This window comes from Gracilinanus agilis, chromosome 1 (genome assembly GCF_016433145.1).
Source record: "Gracilinanus agilis isolate LMUSP501 chromosome 1, AgileGrace, whole genome shotgun sequence".
Lineage (NCBI taxonomy): Eukaryota > Metazoa > Chordata > Mammalia > Didelphimorphia > Didelphidae > Gracilinanus > Gracilinanus agilis.
The window spans coordinates 290305941-290330445 of NC_058130.1; the positions used below are offsets into that span (position 1 = coordinate 290305941).

Genomic DNA, 24505 nt, shown 5'->3' on the forward strand with positions numbered 1-24505 from the left:
ATGAAAATAACACAAATGAAAACTTCTTGGGAAAGCATGTGACAAAATAAATGTGATTTAAAGAGATTAGAGAGGAAAAAGGAAAAAATTTTGAACCATTTATTAATTGAATGGGCAAGGAGAAGAAACAAAAGGAACAATTTTTTTTTAATTAGAAATGAAAAATTTGGTAAACTCAAAAAACATGAGAGATAGGTCAAGTAAAATGAGAATAAAGTGGGGATCAAGGGGAATCTGTGGGAAACAGCTATCAGCAGAACAGTATAAACATAAGGAAAAAATACTGACTTCATAGAAAAAGGAAATACAAACAATATTAAAGAAATAAATCAAATGACACAGAAATCTAACAATCATAACCTTAAATGTGAAGCCATTTCAGGAAATGATTCTTTTTGACACTGATCTTGTCTCTATTTCAATATGAATTAATTTTGACACTTTTTTATTACAATGCAATTGTTTCCCATCTCATTATCAGTAAAACTAATAATCACCAAAATCTTTTAACATATTAACAAGTCAATAAAAGTAAAAAGAGCATAAGAATGAGTGAGAGGTCCAATCCAGTGGGACAGATAGCTAGAGAAGCACACATATCAAGTACCCTAGTATCAGATAAACACACAGACCTCAATTCCACCTTTTACAAAGATAAGCTCCAGATGGATACAGGGGTGTTATGGGGGAGGTGGAGGGGGGGGAAATCACAGCAGATTTATGGACTGTATAAAAGTTCAAATGAAGATCACAGAAGATAAACTGGATTATTTTGATTCCATGAGATTTGAAAGTTTTTGCAGAAACAAATCCAAAAAAGCTAAGATCTTCAGAGTAGCAAAGATGACAACAAAGGAAAATAATAACTGTTGGAGAGGATATGGGAAAAGAAGAACATTGATATATTGGTGGTGAATCTGTGAATGTAAACAACCATTTTGGAAAACAATTTGGAATTATACACAAAAAAATTTTAGAGTACAAACACTGACCCAGTTGTATCACTGTATTCAAAGCCTATGCCTGAAAGTAATCAAAAAATAGGAAAAAGTCCTACACATACACACAAAAGAAAGAATTAAACAAATAAAAGTACTTATGGAAGGAAATCAGAGGCAGGAATGGTGTGGTGGCCTCAGAGACAAGATGGGTTGAAGTCTTGCCAAGACACATATTGGTTGTGTGACCCTGGGCAAGTTACTTAGCTCTTAATGCTTTAAGCAGCTCTTATAAAATAAAGTGCAAATAACGTTCAAACTTGCACTGGTAGGTTAATTTCTTTATGAGTAGCTCCCTACGCCAATGAATTCAATGGTCTATGGCCTATGCACTATGAAAAATAAATTCATACTATTTGGAAGGAATGAAGCAGTGAAGGCTAAAAAAAAGTATATTCACTCAATACATACTACTGTACTTAAAAACCAATTAACTTAACTAAAAATAGGTCAATCATCAGGAAATGAGGCTTTTTCAAGAAATGTTTTTTATTGACATTCATTTTGTCTCTATTTCAACATTAAGCAACTTGGATATATTGGATTACAATGCAATATTTCATTCAACTAAACTGATAATCTCCAGAGAATTTAACATTTTAAAATACTCTCATAAACTTTTGAAGTCTGAATGCAGTGTCTCCAGAAGATTAATGATAAGAATGCTTCCATCCTCTGGGCAGTAAGGTAGTAAACTATAAATGGGACATACATTTTCAGATTATTGCAAAGTGCTGATGTTTTGCTTGATTATACTTATCTGTTATAAGGAAGGGTACAGAGGAAGGTATCATTGGGAAGTCAGAATGACACAAGGAAGGGGGTAAGGAAAGAGAGAATAACATCAATAAAACATTTAACAAAGATAAAAATTCAAATACCTTTTATTTGTTCAAGGGCTTCTAAATTTAAAAGCAGGAAAAATATGTATGCCAATATATAGTCTCTAAATTTTCAAAGTTCTTTTTAAATCAATTGTTTCTAAATTAGAAAGGCCTTAGAACAAGAAATGGTAGATGTGTCTCTAGAGCAGTCCACAAACTGTACCTGAATTATAGAACCAAACTACCCACACTAGCTAGCCATACCATAAGAATAGGAAAATTTCAAAGTTCCAAAATGGAAAATCAGGAATACATCTCACCTTTTTCCCACCAGTTGGCAGTGGAGGTGGAGTTTTGCCACTTGTGTTGATCAGGAACTTTTGCTGATAAGCCCCAGGCAACACTTTTCAGTCCCAGGTGGTTCCTCATACCTTCTTTCTATTCTTCCATTGGTCCTAGGGATTTTTTCCCTTGATTCTTCCAACTAAGGCTTATCTCCTTTCTGGCCCATTGTGGAACAGAACATAGTTTTATAGTTTTTCCCCTACGGGTATAAAAAAAAAAGGCAAAATGGTATGGTTGGAAGAGGAATGTACTGTGGAATGTGACCTGGACCTGTGCTTTAGGAAAAGGCATTTGTAGGAAGTAGACTAAAATGGGGAAGGAATTTGAGATGATAAGGCCAATTAGGATATTGGCATCTCCTATAGGCAATTCCTATAATCAATTCTATATTTGAATCTGTTATGATTTTTCAATCAAGGAACAAGCATTTTATTATGTGCCTACTATGTTCCAAACATGGAATTAAGTGCTAAGAGAAAAGTAAGACAGATCCAATACTCAAGGGACTTAGAATTTTACTGAAAGGATACAAAATAGTCATTGAAAAGTAAATACATCATATATATATACATATATATATATGTATATATACATACACACACACACGTATAAAATCAATACAAGGCAGTGGCAAAAGAGACAGACAAGGCACTAACAATTGGGGAAATCAAGAAAGATCCTTTGAAAGAGGTTTATTTAAGGTAAGCTTTGAAAAGTTAGGAATTTTAAATTCTCAGATTCCTATAAAAAGTAAACCTCAATGATATAGATACATTGAGTTTATATCCAATAGTTATGACATAAGACACCTATATTTCATAATATCAGCCAGATAGAAGGAAAGTTACTTTTATGACATTTCTATCCCATGACAGGAAGGACCTGCTATTATTCTGAGGGTACTAAGACTCTGGGTGGAGAGCCAGGTAGCACTGTGGATAGAATTCTTAAGTCAGGAAAACATGAGTTTAAATCCAGCTTCAGACACTTACTGGCTGAGTGACTGGGCAAATCACTTAACCCTGTTTGTTTCAGTTTCCTTATATGTAAAATGAGTTACCAAAGGAAATGGCAAACCACTATATTATCTTTGCCAAGAAAATCCCAAATGGAGTCACAAAGAGCGAACTGACTGAAACAACTGAACAACACCACTAGAGAACCATAAGTGTGACTTTTGATCCATGAAACCACATTGGAAGAGGTAGTTCTGTGGCACCCTCAAAGCTTATAAGATAGAAGGAGAGGAATAGGCAGAAATCTTCCATATCAGTTTGGGCCAGAAATAGATCCTTTAAATAACAAATATATTCCTATTAAACCCCCCAAAAGAGCAAAGGTTTTGAATTAAAAACACTTTAATGCAGCTCAGTAATTTTTTAAAGATGAATTGGTATTTTGGCTTAACCCTAAACAGAGGTAGAAGGACCTTAGGAGCCAACTTCCAATTTTCTCATTCTGCAAATGAAGAAACTGAGGTCCAAGGTCACATGGATAGTAAGTGGCAAAGCCAGGATTTTAAACCAGCCTCTTTGCACCCAAAATTCAAATAAATTAATATGCTTTATACTAGTCTTTTCTATCCTTATTGTTCATAAGTTCAGCAACTTTAGCAAGTTTGCCTTTTGAGTCAGCACTCATTGATCCATGTGCTAGGTTCTCCTGGGAGGGTTCTCGCTCTAGTATTATCCTCTTATAGATTATTAAGGAATTTTTCTCACACTGGAAAGTCTCATTCTAGTAATGATGGGCCGCTATTGGAGTCAGAAAGACATATTGTCAAGTTCTTCCTTTAACACATGTTAACCACGATTATTAGGTATTAAAAAAGTTGCCTGAGAAAGGAAATAGGGACTAATTGTACAAAAATGCTTATAGCTGCTCTTCCTGTGGTGGCAAAGAACTGGAAATTATGGGGATGTCCATCAATGGGGGAATGGTTGAACAATATTATTGTGATGGAATACTATTGTGCCATAAGAAATATCAAGCAGGATGGTTTCAAAAAACCATCCAGACATATATGAATTACTACAAAGTGAAGCGAGCAGGACCAGCAATATTGGGACAGTGATCAACTATGGAAGACTTAGCTACTCTGATCAAGACAATATTCTAAGTCAATTCCAAAAGACTCATGATGAAAAATGCCATCCACCTCCAGAGAGAGAGAACTGATGAACTGAGTGCAGATTATAGCATAACTTTTTCACTTTCTTTACTTTTATTGGGTTTTTTTGGTGTTATTTTTATGTGTTTTTGTTTATGTATGTGTTTGTAATATAGCTAATATGGAATTCTGTTTTGCATTACTCCACATATAATTGCTTTCCTTTTCAGTGGCTAGAAGAAGAGTGAGAGGGAATCAAGAACTCAAAATTTTTAAAAAGGAGTATTAAAGGGGGCAGCTGGGTAGCTCAGTGGAGTGAGAGTCAGGCCTAGAGACAGGAGGTCCTAGGTTCAAACCCGGCCTCAGCCACTTCCCAGCTGTGTGACCCTGGGCAAGTCACTTGACCCCCATTGCCCACCCTTACCAATCTTCCACCTATGAGACAATACACCGAAGTACAAGGGTTTAAAAAAAAAAAAAGGAGTATTAAACATTCAGAAATTTTCATTTTAAAACATCTAATGAAATAAAGATATATTTTTAATAAAAAGAAAATTGCCTGAGACAATGAAAGGTTATCAATTACAGAGAAGCTGCCAATCTGCATCATAAATAGGAGATTCTACATTCAGAGTTCCCCAACTAGATAAAATCATAGGGCCAGGCATATCAAGCACCATCCTGCTCTACAACAGAAAAAGCACTGTCTCACAGCACTAAAAAGAGAAGGTATGTCAGAAGACAAATAACTCAAATCTTCCATTTTCCAAGGTTGTTGATAATTTGCTTTCCTTTGTCAGAACCGGCTGATCATAATTTTGTGATCATAAATCATAAAGTTAATAATTTATATTTAGGGGAATGAGCCTTATTTTCCATATTTGAATCAACTGCATATATATCTTGATAATTAGGAAATTTTCTGCAAAGACTTTTTTTCCTAGTGAAATATTTTCTATTTAATTCTCAATGCACTGATTTGTTTGTGCAGAAACTTTTTAATATTTTGTAATCAAAACTATCCACTTTGTCTCCTCTCATTCTCACTATATCTATTTCATTAAGAACTCTATCCCTATGCCCTACTGAAAAAGTACATACTTTCCTGCCTCTCTAGTTTACTTAGAATGTAACCTTTTATATATGAATCCTAAATCCTTTGGAAAGTCTTATTCAAAACCATGCAATCTATACTTTTTCAACATCCTCATCGTCCCATAACAAATCAGACTGACCTTGGAATTCTGATATATGAGCTTTCACATTATCTAGTTCCCTTGTGGCAAACCTATGGCACATGTGCCAAAGATGGCACACAGAGGCCTCTCCTTGGGCATGATCAAGTTCAGGCCCTTGCTTGGCCAGGTGGGAGGCAGGCCCAGCTCCCAATGCAGGGGGTGGGGGGCTGGGGCATTCTAGCCTCTTTCCACAGTTGCAGGGGCTGAGCCCAGCTGAGCTTTGTTCTGCTTTGGGTGTGGCTACTCCCCTCTACCCCACCCCCAAGCTCCAGGGAGCTGAGCAGCAGTGGTGGACACGCCCTATGATCCTAGGAGCCAAGCAGCAGAGGTAGCCACTCCCCTCAGATTGGCAATAAATTCTACATACCTATCACCCTGCAAAAGGTACAAAATCCTTTTAGTCTTTGGGGACCCTTACTGGGTGAATAGAACAAGTAATTACAGTACTGCTTTTCTAAGCAAAGAACTGACTGGGTCCAGGCCCTCCTGATTTCACTGACCCTAATTAAAATAACCCTCTGAGCAAATGTAGGTTTGAGCCTCATTCACCAATCCCTAAAGGAATATGCTAATCAGATCTTCCCTAATCCTTCAAAAGATTATACCCAGCCCAAAAGGAGAGACAGAAACCAACTAACACCTTTCAGGGAGGGTCCCCACCAAGCCATCCCGTCTATCCCCACTACTATAAAACTGGAAGGGCAAAATACATGGATTCATGTCTCTCACATTAAACCTTTAACTCCCCAGAAACAGATGGTAATCTTTTCCTGGGTTCTGAACTATGTGCACCCAACTACCTGGGCAGATAATTCCCTAATTCAATTAGCAGTAGCTAAAGTGGATCCCTCAAAGTGAAGAAAAAATACACACACACACACACACACCCTATGCCTCATAGGCCTACCAAATGCCTAAGGCTTCCAGAAAATTTGTAAACACTCCAGTTCTAGGGCAGCCTTTCATTTTGAATATCCCAAGGCCCACCTGTATAAATGCTTTGATAAGGGTTGGGTCACTGATCCTTTTCCTTTTTAATATGACACTTGCACTGTGTAGAAATTGCACTGGGAACCCTGTCACCTCCAGGAAGGGAATAAGGATGTCCCTCTAATTGTACATAATGGTATCCTCAGTAGTCAGGGGCAGGGCATGCAGTTGGAGGCAGGGGATGGCACCTAATGAGGGAGCGGGCATTGGCAAGCAGTCTTGGGGGGGGGGGGGTGAAACATGGCACAGGATTCCTAAAAAGTCCAAAAGGTTCCCTGTCACTGACCTAGCTCACACTCAGGTCACCACACTACTCCTCTTTTATTTACAAACAATGCCAAAAGGCATTTATCCTCCTCTACTTTTTGAATACTAGTTCCCTTTATTTACTCTTCCCATATTAAAATGTAAGCTCTTGAAGGGCAAGGACTGTAGTGTTTCCTTATATCTGTATCCTCAGCATAGAGTTTTACATAAAATATAATTCATTGCTCTAATGTAAGCCAGGGGTCTAAGTTTAATTTTCTTCTGAGCTATATTTCAGTCCTCCCCAAAATTCTTTATTAGTTTAGGGAGAAGGGGAAAGAATTTGAGACTAAAAAAATTTTTTAAATGAATGTTAAAGGAGCAGCTGGGTAGCTCAGTGAACTGAGAGACAGGCCTAGAATCAGGAGGTTCTAGGTTCAAATCTGGTCTCAGACACTTCCTAGCTATGTGATTGTGGGCAAGGCACTCAATCCCCATTGCCTAGCCCTTACCACTCTTCTGCCTTGGAACCAACACACAGTATTGATTCTAAAACAGAAGGGAGGAGTTTTTTAAAATAAATAAATGAATGAATAAATGACTCAATCAATCAATAAAATGAATGTTAAAAGCTGTACATTTAACTGGGAAAAATAAAATATTAAATTAGTCATTTATGAATTGTTTTGGTAATTGGAAAACATGAGTTTTCAATAATTTCCTTTATTTTCTCTTTGCTTGTGAATTTTTCCAATTTTATAAAAATTTTTGTAGCTGCCTTTTTTTAGATTATCCAATGGCTCTTCTTCTCTTATTAAGTTTTTAAAACCTTTTTCTACTTATGTTTATCAATTTGATAGTATTTTCATATTCAATTCAGATTTATATTTTCTTCTTTGATTTTCAAAATTTCTATTTTTCATCTTTAGTTGTTTTAGGTTGATTTTTGTTTTTTTATGCTCTCCTAGTTTCTTATATTCCATTATAAATTTAAATTGAGTTTTCTATTGTCAATTAAAATTTTCCCCTAAAAATTGTTTTGGATGAATCCAAAAAGGTTTTTAAAAGATAACTAGTTGGCACAGTAATTAGAACATGGGCCTTGGGGATCAGAAAGACCCAAGTTCAAATACTTCTTCAGATGCTTACCGGCTTAAAGCACTAAATAAGTCATTTAACTTCTTGGTCTCAATTTCCTTATTTTTATAATAGCAACTAACTCACAGGTTGCCTATGAGAATTAAAGGAGTTAACATATTTAAAGTATTTTACACACTTTAAAGAGGTATGTAAATGTTAACTACTATTATTAATGTTGCCTCATAATTTTCTTTGATGATTTTATCTTTAATGTATCTATTTTTAATTAAATAATTTAGTCTCTAAGTTTGACTCCTTTCTTCATAGGCCTTTGTAAAGTGCTACAGGTGTGAGTTATTGGCTCTTTTTGTTTAGCTCACTTTATTGAAAGAATCCTTTTCCTTCTTTTTCCCTCCTCTTTTTGTTTATTATTAAATTGTATATATTTTTAAAACACTAGGAATATTTATTCATTTTTACTCCTACAATGTTTGGTGACCACAAAGGGATAGAATTTCTTCTCCTGCTATAGTCTCCCCTCTCCCTTCTCCCTTCAGAGCTTTCCCAGATTCATTGCCCACACCTGCCCACCAGGAGAGCCAGGCAGCTGGGTCTCTCCCTCACAGAGGCTGTTCCTACTAACTCTTGCTGCTGCTGCTGCTCCTAGTGCTGCTGCTGTTGCTGCTTGCTGCTGCTCCTACTGGTAAGGTGTAAACTCATTGCCCCCAACCCCAGCCTAGAGGAGGGGGATCCCTTTTTCCCTTACCAGGCAACTGGTCCTCCCTCCTAACTAAGATCTTTTTTACCCACCCCAGCTTGCTTCTTATACTTCCTTTTAGCTAAAATTTCTTCTCACTCTAGCTAAGAGGTGTCCTTGCCCTTAAAACCAGCTCATCACCCTTGCCTTAAAAACCTCCTCAACTTTGCTTTTGTAGCCAGATTCTCCATACTCCCACCTGGATTCTGCAGCCCCCTCACCCTACCATTGCCTCTTTACCACTAGAGGCCATTATTGAGTACTCAGTTTTGCCTCTTGCTGAACTGCAGTAGCTGCTTTTCTATCACTAGAGAGCAGCAATAAAATCATATAACATCATATAAAATATTATCTAAAAATCAGTGTTTCTTGAAATTGAAAATTATTTTCTTTTCCTTTTCCTTTAATCTGACCTTTATAAACACACCAAGCATCATGATTGCTACTTTACAAGAAACCTTTTTGGCTTTCCTTCAATTGAGAACCTTTAAGTTCTCAGAATGTCTCCTCCTTATGTTGCTAGGGAATTTTCTTTACCAATTCCTAAATGTTAAATCACAAAAACTTATCATACAAAAAAATGCAAGCTAAAATGCAAGCCAACATTCAAATTCAATTGGATAATTTTAAATACTCCTTAAATGGTCCAATTGCAATAGACAATTCCAACCAAGATATATCCCATTTTTCCAAGCCTGTTTCTGAAATACCCAGAGAAATTGATACTGAAATAGATGCAGAAGACTCCTCTCCTGTGTCTCAGATAGAAAACTTTCTCTCTCGTATTGAGCAACTCCTGGCTAACCTTCTCTCCCCTGCTCTTTTTCCCAACTCCCCATCCTTCCCTGTCCCTTCTCCCACCCCACGACCAACTCCAGCCCCAAGAAACCCTCTTCCTCCTACCATACAAGTTCCTACCTGTACTACCTCAGTATGTACACACACTCCTCCTATGAAACCACAACCACTGAATGATTCCTATGAAGGCCTTTTCCCTTTAAGGGAAGTGCCCACAGTACTACAAACTGGGGATGTGTTAAAAGTAAAACAACATAGGTCTGTCACACCCCAGGATATAAAGGAATTTAAATGTGATGTTCCTAGTTATGAAAATGAACCTATCCTGGTAACAAAAAAGATGGCTGATATATTCTTTCATTTTGATCCATCTTATAAAGATGTTGAACAATTGCTCCATGTCTTACTAACAGAACATGAGAGGAATAAGATCATCTCTCATGTCAATAAAGCCCGAGGCCACAATGCAGCACACTGGCCACCTGTGGATCCTCATTGAGACTATAATGATCACGATGAATACATGGAATTACATTGTGTTAGGGATGCCATTCTAAAAGTAATTCGAGAAAGCTCCAAATGACTGAATGCATGGACTAAATTTGAATGCCTTAAATAATCTGATGATGAGACACCCTCCCAATTTATGAACAGGCTCATTGAACTGGGAGGTACCTAGACCTTGATATTTCTACAGAAAGTGATATTAGACATATAAAATGACACTTTGTCAACAATAGTTGCAGAGTACTCCAAGATTATTTTAAAACACATTGCCCAAAGTGGCCTAAAATGGATATTGATGAGTTGAGACGAACTGTTGCATATGTTTTTAAAGGCAATAAAGAAAAACAATCAGAAATTAATTATTTACTAGGAAAGATTCAGAAAGTATTAAAATATTTAACTAACAGAATTGATAAACAAGAAGGTCATGATACTCAACCAATGGCACTTGCCCCTCTCCAAGAACCTAACTACTGATCCCTTACCTGCCATTTCTGTGGAAAGAAGGGCCACGTAATGATGAACTATAGGAATTTCTTCCAGGTAATCAGAAATAATACCTACTGGAGCAATAATTTCAAAAACAACTATAGGAACTACAATAACAATTTCAGAATCATAACTTTAAAAATGATTACAATTATAGAAATTTAAATCAAATAACTGATAACCCAAACCAAATGACCCCTCAACAGTATCTCTTAAGTGGAACTCATCCCGGAACTACTCAGGGTGCTAATGCCCCTCAAGGGGGAGCCCAAGGAACTACTCAAAGATTATGAAGGTGTACTGGGGGGTGGAGGGGTGGGACACAGGAATCAAAGGATATAACTTTTGATTTTTCCATACCCTGATGCCTTACTACCCATTGTCCTGTCCACTGCCCCCTCACCATAGTGATAAACCTCATGTGACTTTAAAAGTTTTCAATGCTTATTATGATTATCTCCTGGACACATGAGCCTCAAGATCTGTATTAAGGAACACACCTGATTCATATTTCAATTCCTTCAGCTCAATAAATGTAGTGGGGGTATCCAGGGACATCCCTAAAAGTTCCAAAGCTTTCCCCTAGAATAGTGTCTGTAGGTCCCTTGAGTATAGAGCACTCTTTCCTCTTGATTCCTGGTTCCCCTATAAATTTGCCTTGGAGAGATCTTTTATATAAGCTTAGAGCCACAATAACTTGCTCTCCAGATGGCTGCATGTCACTGGAATTGCCTGAAGAATCCTTAACTTTACTCCCTTTACTTCTTTCAGACAATTAAGAGATGAAGGAATCTTCCATTTTTGAAATCCCAACTTATATACCTGAATCTCTCTGTGCCACATGATGTTCTGATGTTGACCTACTTAAAACTGGCTATCCCTGTCCAAATCAAATCTAGCCCACCTCCTTCCATTCCTCAATATCCTCTTTAGAAGAAGGCAATTGAGGGCATTACCCCTGTAATAAATTTACTAATTGACCAAGGCATGATAATCCCCTGTAAATATGAATAAATCCTTCCTGTTAAAAAACCAAAACTGGGGCACAATAGCAAGTATCTCTATCAATTCGTCCAAGATCTGAGGGTGGTAAACAGTCACGTTATAAAAAGTTACCCCATAATTTCCAACATAAACACTATTATTTCTTCTATCCCTAGCACAGCTACATACTTTACAGTAGTAGACTTGTGCTCCGCTTTTTTTTTCTATACCCATACATGAAAATTCCATGCATATTTTTGCTTTCACCTGGAATGGTTCTTAGTGGACCTGGACCTGTTTACCCCAAGGTTTCATGGACAGCCCTACATTGTTTACACAACTCTAACTGCTGATACTGATGCCATTAAATTTAAACACAGCTATTTAATACAATATATGGACAATTTACTCTTGGCATCACCCAATGCTGAAGCATGCCACGAGGATAACAAGCACCTCCTTTTGGAGCTACATAAGAGAGGCCACAAGGTCTCCAAAGATAAAGTGCAAGGGTGGCTCCCCAAAGCACAATGTTTAGGTTTTATTTTAACTGCTGGGTCCCGTTTAATTTCTCCTAAGCATATTGAGAGTATCCAAAAATTAAGTGCTCCTACCACTAAAAAGCAATTGAGGGCAATTCTTGGAGCAACGGGATTTTGTCAGCAGTGGATCCCTTGCTTTGGGGAAATCACTAAGCCCCTTGTATCACAAAAAAATTTGGACCCTGAACCACTTAAATTAGAAAAGGAACATCTGACAGCTCTTTTAAATCTAAAACAGGCTATCCTGTCTGCTCCTGCTCTAGGCGTCCCAGATTACAAGTCATTTACCTTATATGTTCATGAACAGAGAGGAGTAGTTTCTGGTGTTCTGACTCAACTTTGGGGGCCCTCTCAATGCCCAGTAGCCTATTATTCTGCCCAGTTGGACCCAGTAATTTCAGGAGTACCACCATACCATAGGGGAGTAGTTGCCACGGCTTTATTAGTAACCAAATCTGCTGATCTAGTATTAGGATGCCCTCTGACCATAATGTGCCCACACAAGATCAAGCATTATTATTAAGACATAGGGCACAGGCATTTACCAATCAAAGGGTTATGAGATACGAAATAAACCTATTGAATAATGAACAAATCACATTAAAATGCTGTGGAGTTCTTAATCCTTGCTCCCCAATTTGCCAACTTCCAGAGAACCTTTACAGGATTGTATATCTTTATATATCAGTCCACTGCTGATAAACCTTGTAATGGTTTACTGGACACCCCTTTGGATAATTTGGATTTAATATTATTTACAGATAGTTCTTCGTTTATGCAGGATAGCATGTGCTATACAGAAGCTGTGATAGTTACCAAATTTGCCACTGTGGTCAGTTTCCTTACCCTCAAATGTAAGTGCACTAGGTGCAGAACTCACAGCTTTAAAACACGCATGTGTCACTGCAAAAGACAAGAGTCACAATTTACATGGACTCCCCTATTGCTAGATCTGTACTATTTTGTTCTATTATATTTGATTGATCCTTCTACTTGAACACATTGCCCTTATATGACAGACAATACATATACCTCAAAAAAAAAATATATATATATATATATACATATATATATATCTGTATTAGTGNGATTGTATATCTTTATATATCAGTCCACTGCTGATAAACCTTGTAATGGTTTACTGGACACCCCTTTGGATAATTTGGATTTAATATTATTTACAGATAGTTCTTCGTTTATGCAGGATAGCATGTGCTATACAGAAGCTGTGATAGTTACCAAATTTGCCACTGTGGTCAGTTTCCTTACCCTCAAATGTAAGTGCACTAGGTGCAGAACTCACAGCTTTAAAACACGCATGTGTCACTGCAAAAGACAAGAGTCACAATTTACATGGACTCCCCTATTGCTAGATCTGTACTATTTTGTTCTATTATATTTGATTGATCCTTCTACTTGAACACATTGCCCTTATATGACAGACAATACATATACCTCAAAAAAAAAAATATATATATATATACATATATATATATATATCTGTATTAGTGACCTATATTGACCAGATGTGCCTTTTATAACATTTTGTACCTTTTATGAATTCTTTATTTCCTAGAATATATTATTGCTTTTATACCTCCATTGTTTTATCTACCCCATTTGCACTCACAGTGGGGATCATGGCAAGTTAAAGAGGAAACGAATCATATTTTTTGGCAAGTAGCCTCTATATTTTACCTTTGTGATTGTGAAATATATATATTTTTAATATTTTTGTTTTTCTTTCTACATGTGCAACACAGTATTTGATTTTTTCTCTCATTTTTTGTATTTGAAGCACATGTCACCAGCATTGAAAAGATTTTTTTAACTGTTTTGATTTTTTTCAATAGAATAACCTAAGATGTTCATTTGCCTAGCATATAAATGCATACCCAAAAAGCTTTGGACTATGGTAACCTGCCACTGTTTATTTAAATATTATGAGACTTTTGCTTGATTAATATGTCTAAATCAAGGGAAAAAACTGACCACAAAGAAGCACAGAAGTTAAACTGCGAAGTGCGAAAGAAGTACAAAGGTAAAAGAGACTAAACCAATCCTATAGGGATTGATGACATTCTGTGTAAAGAGCGCAAGAACTTGATCATGTGTGAAACTCAAGGTTGCAGCTGTTTAACATGTGTTAAATGCAGGACGTCCTTGTACCACACTCTCTATCAAGTACATAACATTGATTGTTCTGGCTCCATTATCCCAGAAAGCAAAGTGTCAAACCAGGGAATCCTATTTCCCAATTGTTTTGAGATCTAGTTTTTTTTTTCTATTTTTATTTCATGATGTGGCAACTTAATGTAGTCCAGACTTAAATTGGGTTGGTAATGATTGTTGTTGTAGGCTTATGGGACATGAATTGCTACAAGAACCTGTTGTGATTTGTGAAGTTTTTTTTTCCTTCTTCCTAGAATTTTTTTCACATTTTTAATATTCTGTATTTCACTCAGAGTTTTTTTTTTATTTCTTTGGATTCTTTGGTGTTTTTGATAATTGATTTATATGCCTTATTAATCCACTATGTATCTCTGCCTGATTCTTATATGCATCCATGTATCCTCCTCGGGGGGGAATGTGCTATCATTCTCCTCAGGGGGGGACTATGTTACTGTTGTGGATTTTTTATTTTGAAATTGAGTTTAATTAAGAACAAGAGACTACCTCCCAGAATCCAGAAGGTGAACTTTTTGGAGAAGGCACCTCGAAGATGCCTGTGGAGACCGCATGCTGCTCCAGGAGTTCCTGAGCAAACTGAATGTGCAGAATTGAACTTTGGGGGGTTGAATACATTTGCTTATAATGTACTTTTTTATTGTACCAAGAGGGACTGCTCCCTAATTGGTTTTGTTCTTGATTCCCTTTTGTTTCCTTATCCCCAAGTTGTATTTTCCCTGTGTAAATATTATATGTACCTTAGTTAAATTATGTTTAAAATGATCCATTGGGGAGACTGGTCTCCCAAAGGATCACAGAGGAAAATGTGCAGGTGGAAAATTTGCCATACCTGAGCTACATTCACAGCATCCTTTTCAGTATGTCCTCATTTGACATATAGGGGGTTGGGGAGATAAATTTGGCTGAGCCTCATGCTGTGGGACTCTTCTTTGGGAGCTTGTGCTTTGCTTTGGTAAAATGCTGCAGGTGTGAGCTTTTGGCTCTCTTTGCTTTGCTCACTTTACTGAAAGAATCCTTTTCCTTTTCTTTCCCTCCTCTTTTCTGTTTATTATTAAATCATATTTTTTAAAACACTAGGCGAACTTATTCATTTTTACTCCTACAATTTCTTCTCTACTTTTTTCGTTAGATTTAACTAGATCTAAAAAGGACATATTTCTTATTTCTCCCTATAATTTCAAATAACTTTTCCTTTAAAAATTTGGATTCTATTCTCATTGGTATAAAAATCTCAACTAATGATATTATATCATTACTTATGATACCCTGAAGCATAATATACTTTCACTCCTTATCTCTTTTAAATTTATATATTTTCCTATTATCCTGCCTAAGATCATAAAAATTACTCCTGTTTTTAAGTTTTCCTGAAGCATAAAAAATATACTTTCATCTCATTTTTAACTGTGTGAATGTATGTTTCAAGTTAATAGCACATGGTTGGAATCTGTTTTCTAAGCCATTTTTAATCTTCTATTTTATGAGTAAATCTGTCCCATTACAGTCATAATTATGATTCTTATTTAGCTCCTGTTATGTGCTAGGAACTATGCTATAAACTGGAGATGTAAATCTAATGAATGAAAAAATACTCACTTACATGGTCCTAATATTCCAATGGGGAAGACAAGTATATGTGGATTACTGAATAATAATAAAGTGAATGAATACAAAGTATTTAATTAGAAAATAGTTTGGGAGAGAGAACATTAGCAGTTAGAGGAACAGAAAAGTTTGCATGTAAAATATAATGCTTAGGCTGCATTTTAAAAGAAAAGTTAGGTGGAAGCAAGGAGAAAGGTAAAAAGATGTAGAGAATGGGATTAAGTACTGTGTAAGGAGGTGACTGAAGGCCATTTTGGATGGGATGAAGTCAAGGTAAGATGGAAAATTAGCTGGGGCCAGATTTGTGAAAGGCTTTAAAATCCAGAAGGACTTTATATTTGATACTATCATAGGGAACACCTTGAATGAAGCCTCAGTAGCTTCTGGAAGATTTTAACTCTTCAGCTTAATCTACCTCCATCAGAATGATCTAGATCCTTGGTGACATTTTAGACCCAAAAAGGTTTTCATCAGCAGGACAGAAGTTTGTGTTTTTTTTCTGGGCTCCTCTGCCACATTTTGGAATAATGACAGTAATAGACTTTGTTAAAAATATCTCAGCCAAGGTTGAAAGATTTGCTACATCTGTAGAACTTGTGATAAGTATTCATGAGTTTACAGGTTTGTTTTTTGTTTTTTTTTTTAATGTCACATGCACTGGAGATAAAAGTCCATAGACAAGTGGACACTGTTTTGGGGAACACATTAAATTCCTCAATTTTTATTATTGCTTTTCTTTTTATTTTAATTTTTTACCCTTTCTTATTTCTTGTACTTAAAGTATATACAATCAATATTAATCTTTTTTTAATTCTGCAGTTATATAAGTTTAATATAAATATATATTTGCTATAATATGAATGCATACCCAAAAGCTTTAGACTATGGAAACCTGCCATTTATTGATAAATGTTATGGAACTATGATTAATGTTTGTGTCTGATTACAGGAGAAGGGAACAAAAAAGCCATTATACAGTGCCAAAAAGCACAAGGTCAAGAAGACCAATCAATCCTGATGGGATTGATGATAATCTGCACAGTGCCTATGAGCACAAAGTCAAAGAAGATCAAATCAATCCCTGTGGGATTGATGAACTTTTATGCCAATATGAAAGGACTTGAACCTAGTGTGAGACTCGAGGTTGCGGCACTTGACATATTTTAAGATGCAGGACTCCTTGCGCCACACTCCTTATGAAATACTTTCTATCAAATACCTAACAATTGGCTGTTCTGATTCTCCTATCCCTGAGAGTGAAGGTAAAATCAGACCAGAGAATGACATTTCCCTTTCACACAAAAATATAGTCCTTTCTTCTTTCTCATGGTATGGCAACTTCCTGTAGTCTTGGCTGCCAATGGGTAAGTGTAATATTACAGACTTGTGGGACAGAAATTACTTTAATTGGACCTTAATACAAGTGTCTATTATGAATTTATTCTTGTTTACTCAGAAATTTTTATATACATAAATTTTTGATATTTTGAATCTGATTTTGAATTTTTTTCCCTTTCTCCCAAACTTTAATTTTTTTCTAATTGTTTTTCTTTTTATGTTTTTGGTTTTGATAATTGACTCATACACTCCATCATTCAGCCATCTATTGAGTGGATCTAAGTGTTGGCCAACACCCTTTTCGGGGGGGGATTGTATTTTCATAAAAATCCAAAATTTTAAATTTCATTGGAGAAAAATTTCAGGGAAAGAAGCTTGCTAACTCCTTGAATCCAGAAAATGAACTGTTTGGAGAAAGATGCCTGCAGAAAATTATACTGCATCAAGAATATCCAGAATATGAACTTTAGGGTCCAGTTGGACAAACATTTATTTTGAATGTAAATTTTTATGCCAAAGGGGACTACCCCCAATTGGCTTTTTGTCAATGCATCTAGCAAAACATTGGTTTTGCTCTTTCTCTCTCTTCTATTTCCCTCTTATCTCTAACTATTGTAGTTTCCTTTTAGAAGCAATATTGTATAAACCTGAAATTAGAAGATTTTAGGGATACAAGATGATTATGTCAAATGATCAATTGGGGAGACGAGTCTCCCAAATGATCACAGAGGGGATTGTGAAGATGGAATTAACTCTACCCTACCCATTTTTAGATTTAATCACCAGAAGTGTAAACCCCACACTTATCTTTAAATGGGGGAGGTCTGTGACCCACATGTGCAATAGTGGATGATGAATCAGAATTGACTGACTCCCCCTGGGCAGTCCTAAGCAAAGCCTTAACTGTAATTAGTACATGTAAAGTGAAAGGAAGGCACAGGAAGTGACGAAAGGAATGGTCAGAAAAAAAGTGGCCAGAACATCCTGTGAGAGGTCTCTTTCACCTTGAACTGAACCCTGGAGGAGCTCTGGCTGAGGACCTTGGACTGCTTTATATTTTCCCTAAGAACTACCACGTGGGTGAGTAAAAAAAGGCTGATTCCCATCCTTGGTTTTTCCTTGAAGGTACTAGCCTCTGGAGGGGTCCTCGTCTGGAGGAGGCCTCTTGGCTAAAACCCTTGTTAATTGACCCTTAGGCCCTCCAGCTGAGGCTTCTGGAGTCCTATCAGAATAAAGCCAGGGCTTGAGCACACAGCCTAGCTCATTAAGCTAGATCTCTTACTCTGCCCTCTTTCTCATATCTCTACCTTCACTCTATATTTCATAAATAAATTGCTAAAAATCATTTGGAATTGAGATATCTTCATTCCCGGTGACCACACCTTTAAATATTTAGTCCAACCATAATTTTTACCCTTTACAAGTTACTGGAGTTGATTAGGAGCCTATCTTTGTGGCCAGGGTATAGAACAAAGCTGGCTAGAAGAAAGCCTCTGTAGAAAGAACAATAATCTAAGGCTACATTGAAACAGTGGCTGTGTGAATAGAGAGAAGGGATAAAATAGGAGACATTTTGGAATTAGAATCTATAAGATTTATGACTGAGTGGCTATGTTAAGTAAGGAAGAGTGAGGAGTCCAGAACAATGCTACAAATACAAAACAGAACGACTGGAAGGATGGTGGTACTTTCTTCCATGTTTGCATCCTCTTTTTATATACTGATGTGAAGTACTGTTTCTTACCCCTTCTTCCTTACCTCTCTTCCTTCCTTTGTTTCCCTTTTTCTTCCTTTTTTTTCTTTCCTCTATTAAAACCACATCTAGGTCTGATGTTAGTATGCTACTTAACTCCCTCTGTGACCTTTGGAGACAGTGGGATTCTGCTGGGACAGTTGTCTTTTTCCGTCCCATTAGAATATAATCACTTAACATTTAGTCCTTTCTAGGTTTAACTCTAGTATTCAAATCTCAAAGTTTCTATTAAGCTCCAGTCTTTTCAAAAGTAATGTTGGAAAGTCTTTGGAAAGATCCATTTTTATGTCGACAACTTCTTTAAATGGCAAAACAGCCCAGTGTTAACGGTTTTGTATTTGAGGACATGGGATCTAATCCTGGTCCTGCCACTTAATATATGTATGACTTCAAGCAAGACATAAGGTCCCTTCTAGCTATGAATGACTAATTATGATGTTAGGAAATCCTTTTAGGATTATACTCATTTTTTGTGGCATTGTTCTTGGTTCTAAACATTTCTTTTTTCTCTTTTAGAATATCATCTTCCAATTTTATACCATCCTAGGTGTGGTTCTTTGATATATGAACTCTTTTTTTCTGGCTGCTAAAAGTATTTCTTTGATCCAGGAGCTCTGGATTTGAGCTATGACATCCTGGATGTCTCCTCATTGGACCTGCTGGATATATAGGGGGTTGGAAGCAAGAAGTAGGTGCTTGCAAACAAGTCCTTGGGATCTCTCTTCACCAGTTTCCATTTCAACATTCTTTCCATAATGCCAGAGATTATCATTACCATCATCACTATGCCACCAAGAAACATTTTTGAAAAAAATACTTGTGTGCCCAGATGTTCTGAGCTCTATTCAAAATATGTCCATATAAATTGGGGATTTGCTACTGGGGTAAGTGCTATACTTGGAATCAATCACAGGACCTGAGTTTGAATCCCAAATTTGCAATTTACTACCTACGTGATTTTAGGTAAGTCATTTCATCTTTATTGGCCTTGATTTCCTCCTCTCAAGATGAGGAAGTTGACTAAATAACCACTCTTCTAATTTCTGCTCTATGATCCTATTGATCCTATGTCAAATTAAAGATTATGGATCAGAGTATTTAAAATAGGAAATGACCTCCTGAACTCTGAATTCCTCATTTTACAGATTAGGGAAGTAAGGCACAAAGATATTAAGTGACTTTTCCAGAGTCACAAAGCTGTGGAAGTCAGAACTCATTTTTGAGTGGAAATACAATATTCTTTTTTTTAATTGAAAAATTTTATTTAATTGATTTAGAATATTTTTCCATGGTTACATGATTCATGTTCTTTCCCTTCTCCCTTCCCCCCAATAGCCAACAAGTTATTCCACTGGGTTTTACATATATCATTGATCAAGACTTAGGAAATACAATATTCTTTAATTAAAATATGAATGTGCCAACATCAGCAAAGGATCCTATTACTTGCAAGTTCTATTAAAATATATACAACTCTTGCAATGTATAAAATGCACTGATTTTTTAAAAATTGGGTATGAAGAATATATCTATATAAAACCCTGAAATGCAAAAAAAATTACTACTAATTTATAGGACATTTTATGGACAGTAATAGCATGTCATTTTGACCTTCTAAAGAAGATGCCTGAAAGGATAGAAGTACAGAATAGATATATCATCAGGTTCCTAAAAAATACTAGCTAATAAATGGAAATTTTACATAATATAACATAATAAACCAGATAACAGATGAAATAGAAGTTCTTTTTGTCAAACAATTGATACAATGCCACAAATCTCTTCCATATTTATCTTAAACCACTTTTACAGTAGGTGATTTATAATATTGGCAACAAGGTCTAGATATAGAATAGCAAATTATTCTTAATGGACTCTTACATTTTCAGCACTATTCAAAATTGATTTGTAGTAGACATGAAAAGTTAGAATGATAATTTCTTGAAAAGGTATTACATATTGGGCAAACGGAGTGAAAGATTCTATTGTTTCTCTTAGAGGAAAATTTTTAATTTTTAAAATTTTATTTAATTGATTAATTAAGAAAATTTTTCCATGGTTACATGATTCATGTTCTTTCCCTCCCCTCCTTCCACTCCAATCCTGTAGCCTATGCACAATTCCACTGGGTTTTAACATGTGTCATTGATCAAGACCTATTTCCATATTACTGATATTTGCACTAGGGTGATCATTTAGAGTCTACATCCCCAATCATATCCCTATCTACCCATGTGATCAAGCAGTTGTTTTTCTTTTGTGTTTCTACTCTCAGTTTAGAGGAAATTTTTTAATAAAAAATGCTACTGTTTTTGTAAAGTCAGAAATAAGGCCAAACAGAAGAAACTCATGAATAAACATATGTATTAAATAGCTTCTCATTGCTTTCTAAGAAGAATTAAGAGTATCATAGTATCCTTCTTCCTCCTCACAAAACGTAAAGAAAAATTGGCACATGAAAATATTAAAATGAGATAGTGGGATGAGATGAACTTAGTCCTAGAGTTAGGAAGTCCTGGGTTCATATACTCTCTCCCACAAACAATTGGGTAAGCCATTTAAAGCAGTCAGTATTCCAAGCATCTCTCTAAGATTTAAGTTTCAGAGAAGCTACTATCTGCAAGACTGAAAAGAAGTTCCTATACCGGAATTCCCCATACAGAAGAAATCACAGGTCAGGACCAAAAATTAAAAAGGATGAAAATATGTCTGTATATGCTTAAGAGTCCTCCCCTACTATATAATTTCTTCACATGCAAATCATTCAAATATACTTTTAAGTTTAACATATCTGTAATTTTAAGATCATAGATTTAGAAACAGAAGCACTACATATTTGAAGCTGGAAGGATCCTCATGGAAGGATCATAAAGTTTGAGCTGGAAGGATTCATGTATGTTTAAACTCCTGATGCTTACCTATGTGAGGAGAGATTCATGATTTAGAATTGATGGCAATAATATGGTGGTTTAAGATTTGCATGCTATCTCATTTGATCCTCACTACAACCCTAAGTGGCAGAAGTTATTATCATCTCCATTTTACAAATGAAAAAAATAACTACTGAGGTCTAAGGAAGTTAAGCAATCAATGAAATAATATTTATAAAACCATTTAGCATAGTACCAAGTACATAGTAGGTGCTATGCCTATTCTCTTTGTCATTCCCACTTATCCAACATAGTACAGGTAGTAACCACTAAGGCCAGGACTTGAACCTGACTCCAAATCCAGTATTTTTCTCTAACATTATATGACTTCTCTATATGTACAAGTAATCTATGGCACACAGATTATGTCATAGATGTGGCATGTATATACATATGTGCACATACACACACAATACAGGAAAGTAGGAGAACTGGAGTCCAGTCCAAGCTCTCCCACCTCCTGGCTGTTTGACCCTTGAAAAGTCATAAAATCTCTGGGTCTCAGTTTTCTTATTCAGCAAAAGCTGGGGACTGGAATAAAAGATCTCAAAATATGTTTCTTATCTCTTCTTTAGAGGGACTTGGATGAGGCAGTGCAGAGTATGCTAGAGCTAGAGTCGAGAATACCTATGTTCTAACACTGCCACAGTCATGTACCTCTAATCTGTAAAATGAGTATAATAACAGCACCTGAGACTTTATTATTCCAATTCTAAATCTAGACTCTCTCCCTAGGCATTTTAACACACACAAACCATATATAACAAAAGAGAAAAAGTGGTACCTGGTTTTGTCATATAATTTCCATTTTAGACAAAAAGTTTAATATTAATTAACATAATCTTGAGATTTTTGCAAACTTATCTTACCTTTTGCTTCATAAAGAAGTACTTTATTTCTAATAACACTGATGTTTTGCCATGGCAAAATAACTTCCCCTTTCAAAGACTATAAATTAAATACCTTTTCCTTAGTCTCAAATACATTGTTAGAGAGCAGCAAAGAAGTAATTATTTAAGAAACAGCCATTAATGTTGCACTTGACTTGCATCTACATATCCAGCAATACTGGCCTTCTTGCAGTTTCTCAAATATGACATTCTATCTCTTGAATATCTCTTTTTTTCATTGGCTGTTCCCCAAGTTTGTTCTCCCTTCTCACCTTCTGCCTACTATATTACCTGGCTTCCTGAAAGTCTCAGCTCAAATCCTACTTTTTTCAAGAGGTCTTTCCCAGGTCTTCTCAATACTAGTGTTTTCTCTTGCAGATTAACTCCACTTTGCCCTGTACCTTGTCCTTGTACAGTTTTTACAGTTGTTTCCCTTATTAGAATCTGAGCTCCTAGAGAGCAGAGGCTGTTTTCACCTTTCTTTTATCACCAAGAGTTGAAGTGGTGCCATGCATATAGTAAATACTTAGTACTTAATAAATTCTTGCTGACTTGCTAAGGCAGGGACTTACATCTTAAAATTCAGCAATTAAGTTTCTACCTATTTGCCTGCATCATTGGTTGTCTACATTTATGTTGGATGCAACACCAAATATTTATATAGTCAATACCAAATACCAAGTCATCCCTGGTCCACAGAAGACATGTTGTGTGGGAGTTTATATACATTATTTTATTTTAGTTCATATAGGTTTCGGTTTTGCCTCTTTATCTTCATATAGAAAAGGCTTGATGGTAAACATTTGAGTTTCACTTGTAAATTCCATGTCACCTTTGACACTTCCCCAAGGTAAATGCTTATTAGAGTAACAACTAAAAATAAACCAGACTACTTCATACATGTGAAGTCAGCACTCTGGCTTCTTTTCAGCTATCTTTCACACCCAACACCAGCAAAACCTAAAGAAGCATCCACTTGTTCTTGAATTCAGAAGACACTTTTATTAGACAACCTGTTAGAGTTTGTGCTCTTTCACAGAGCTCTGATCTCATTTCCAACAAACTACAATAAAATAGATTGCCAAGCCTGTGGTCACCTTTACAAAACATATTTGCTTTTAAATTGCTACAAAATGATTGTCTAGGGGGTACAGAATTTCACACACTGCAAGGCATAAGTAATTTGTAAATGTTTTCCTATACACTGCAGATGAGAAAAAAGGAACAAGAAGACATTTGTGCTTCAGATTAAAAAAAAAAAAAAAAAAAAAAAAAAAAAGGAGAGAGCCCTGTTAAGTAACCATGAGAAATAACCCAACTGTTCAAATATTAATTCCATCAAGGTTCTGCATATTTGGGGAAGGTTGGTGTAGCCTTTGCTTCTTGGCTAATATCCACACAAGAGCTCTCCCACAAAAATAAAATCTAAAAACAGATGCCCTTCTGCTAATTTCGGTTTCCACAATTCAAGATATTCTCTTTAATATACAGGAAAGGGAAATCTGGTTAGTTACTTACATTGCTAGTGAAGCTGACTTTCAAACATCTAAAAAGTTAGGGGCATTTTTGTCTTAATTTTTCATTGTGTCATGTGTCTGATTGACAATCTCTAGTTTTGCATAGAAGTGTTAAAAGCATTTAAAATTAATCATTTAAAGTAACAGCCGGAGAGCCAGAGGAGGGGAATCAGCCTTTAAAATGAATAGAAATATTTGCCAGAAATTAAAAATGGAGCTTGTCTCCACCTCTGAAGCAGTGCTCTAGTCTGGCCGGGCATGACTACTGTGGCGGGGTCTCAATATTAGACAGGAACTGAGAAGTAATGACAAGAATCCTAATTTGTTTTCGTGCTGGTGGTTGGTTTGCCAGGTTTGGTCTTTTTGGCGGGGGG

The 24505-nt window shown here is 36.1% G+C and overlaps 1 protein-coding gene across 1 annotated transcript in view; it reads right to left on the reverse strand.

The window, feature by feature from the left end:
- CDC42SE2 (CDC42 small effector 2) overlaps positions 1-24505 on the reverse strand; it is a 114290-nt gene that overhangs the window by 88850 nt on the left and 935 nt on the right. Inside the window, exon 2 of the mRNA XM_044662389.1 lies at positions 2143-2366. The gene's annotated coding sequence lies outside the window, so the exon portion shown is untranslated. The remainder of the gene's footprint in view (positions 1-2142; positions 2367-24505) is intronic.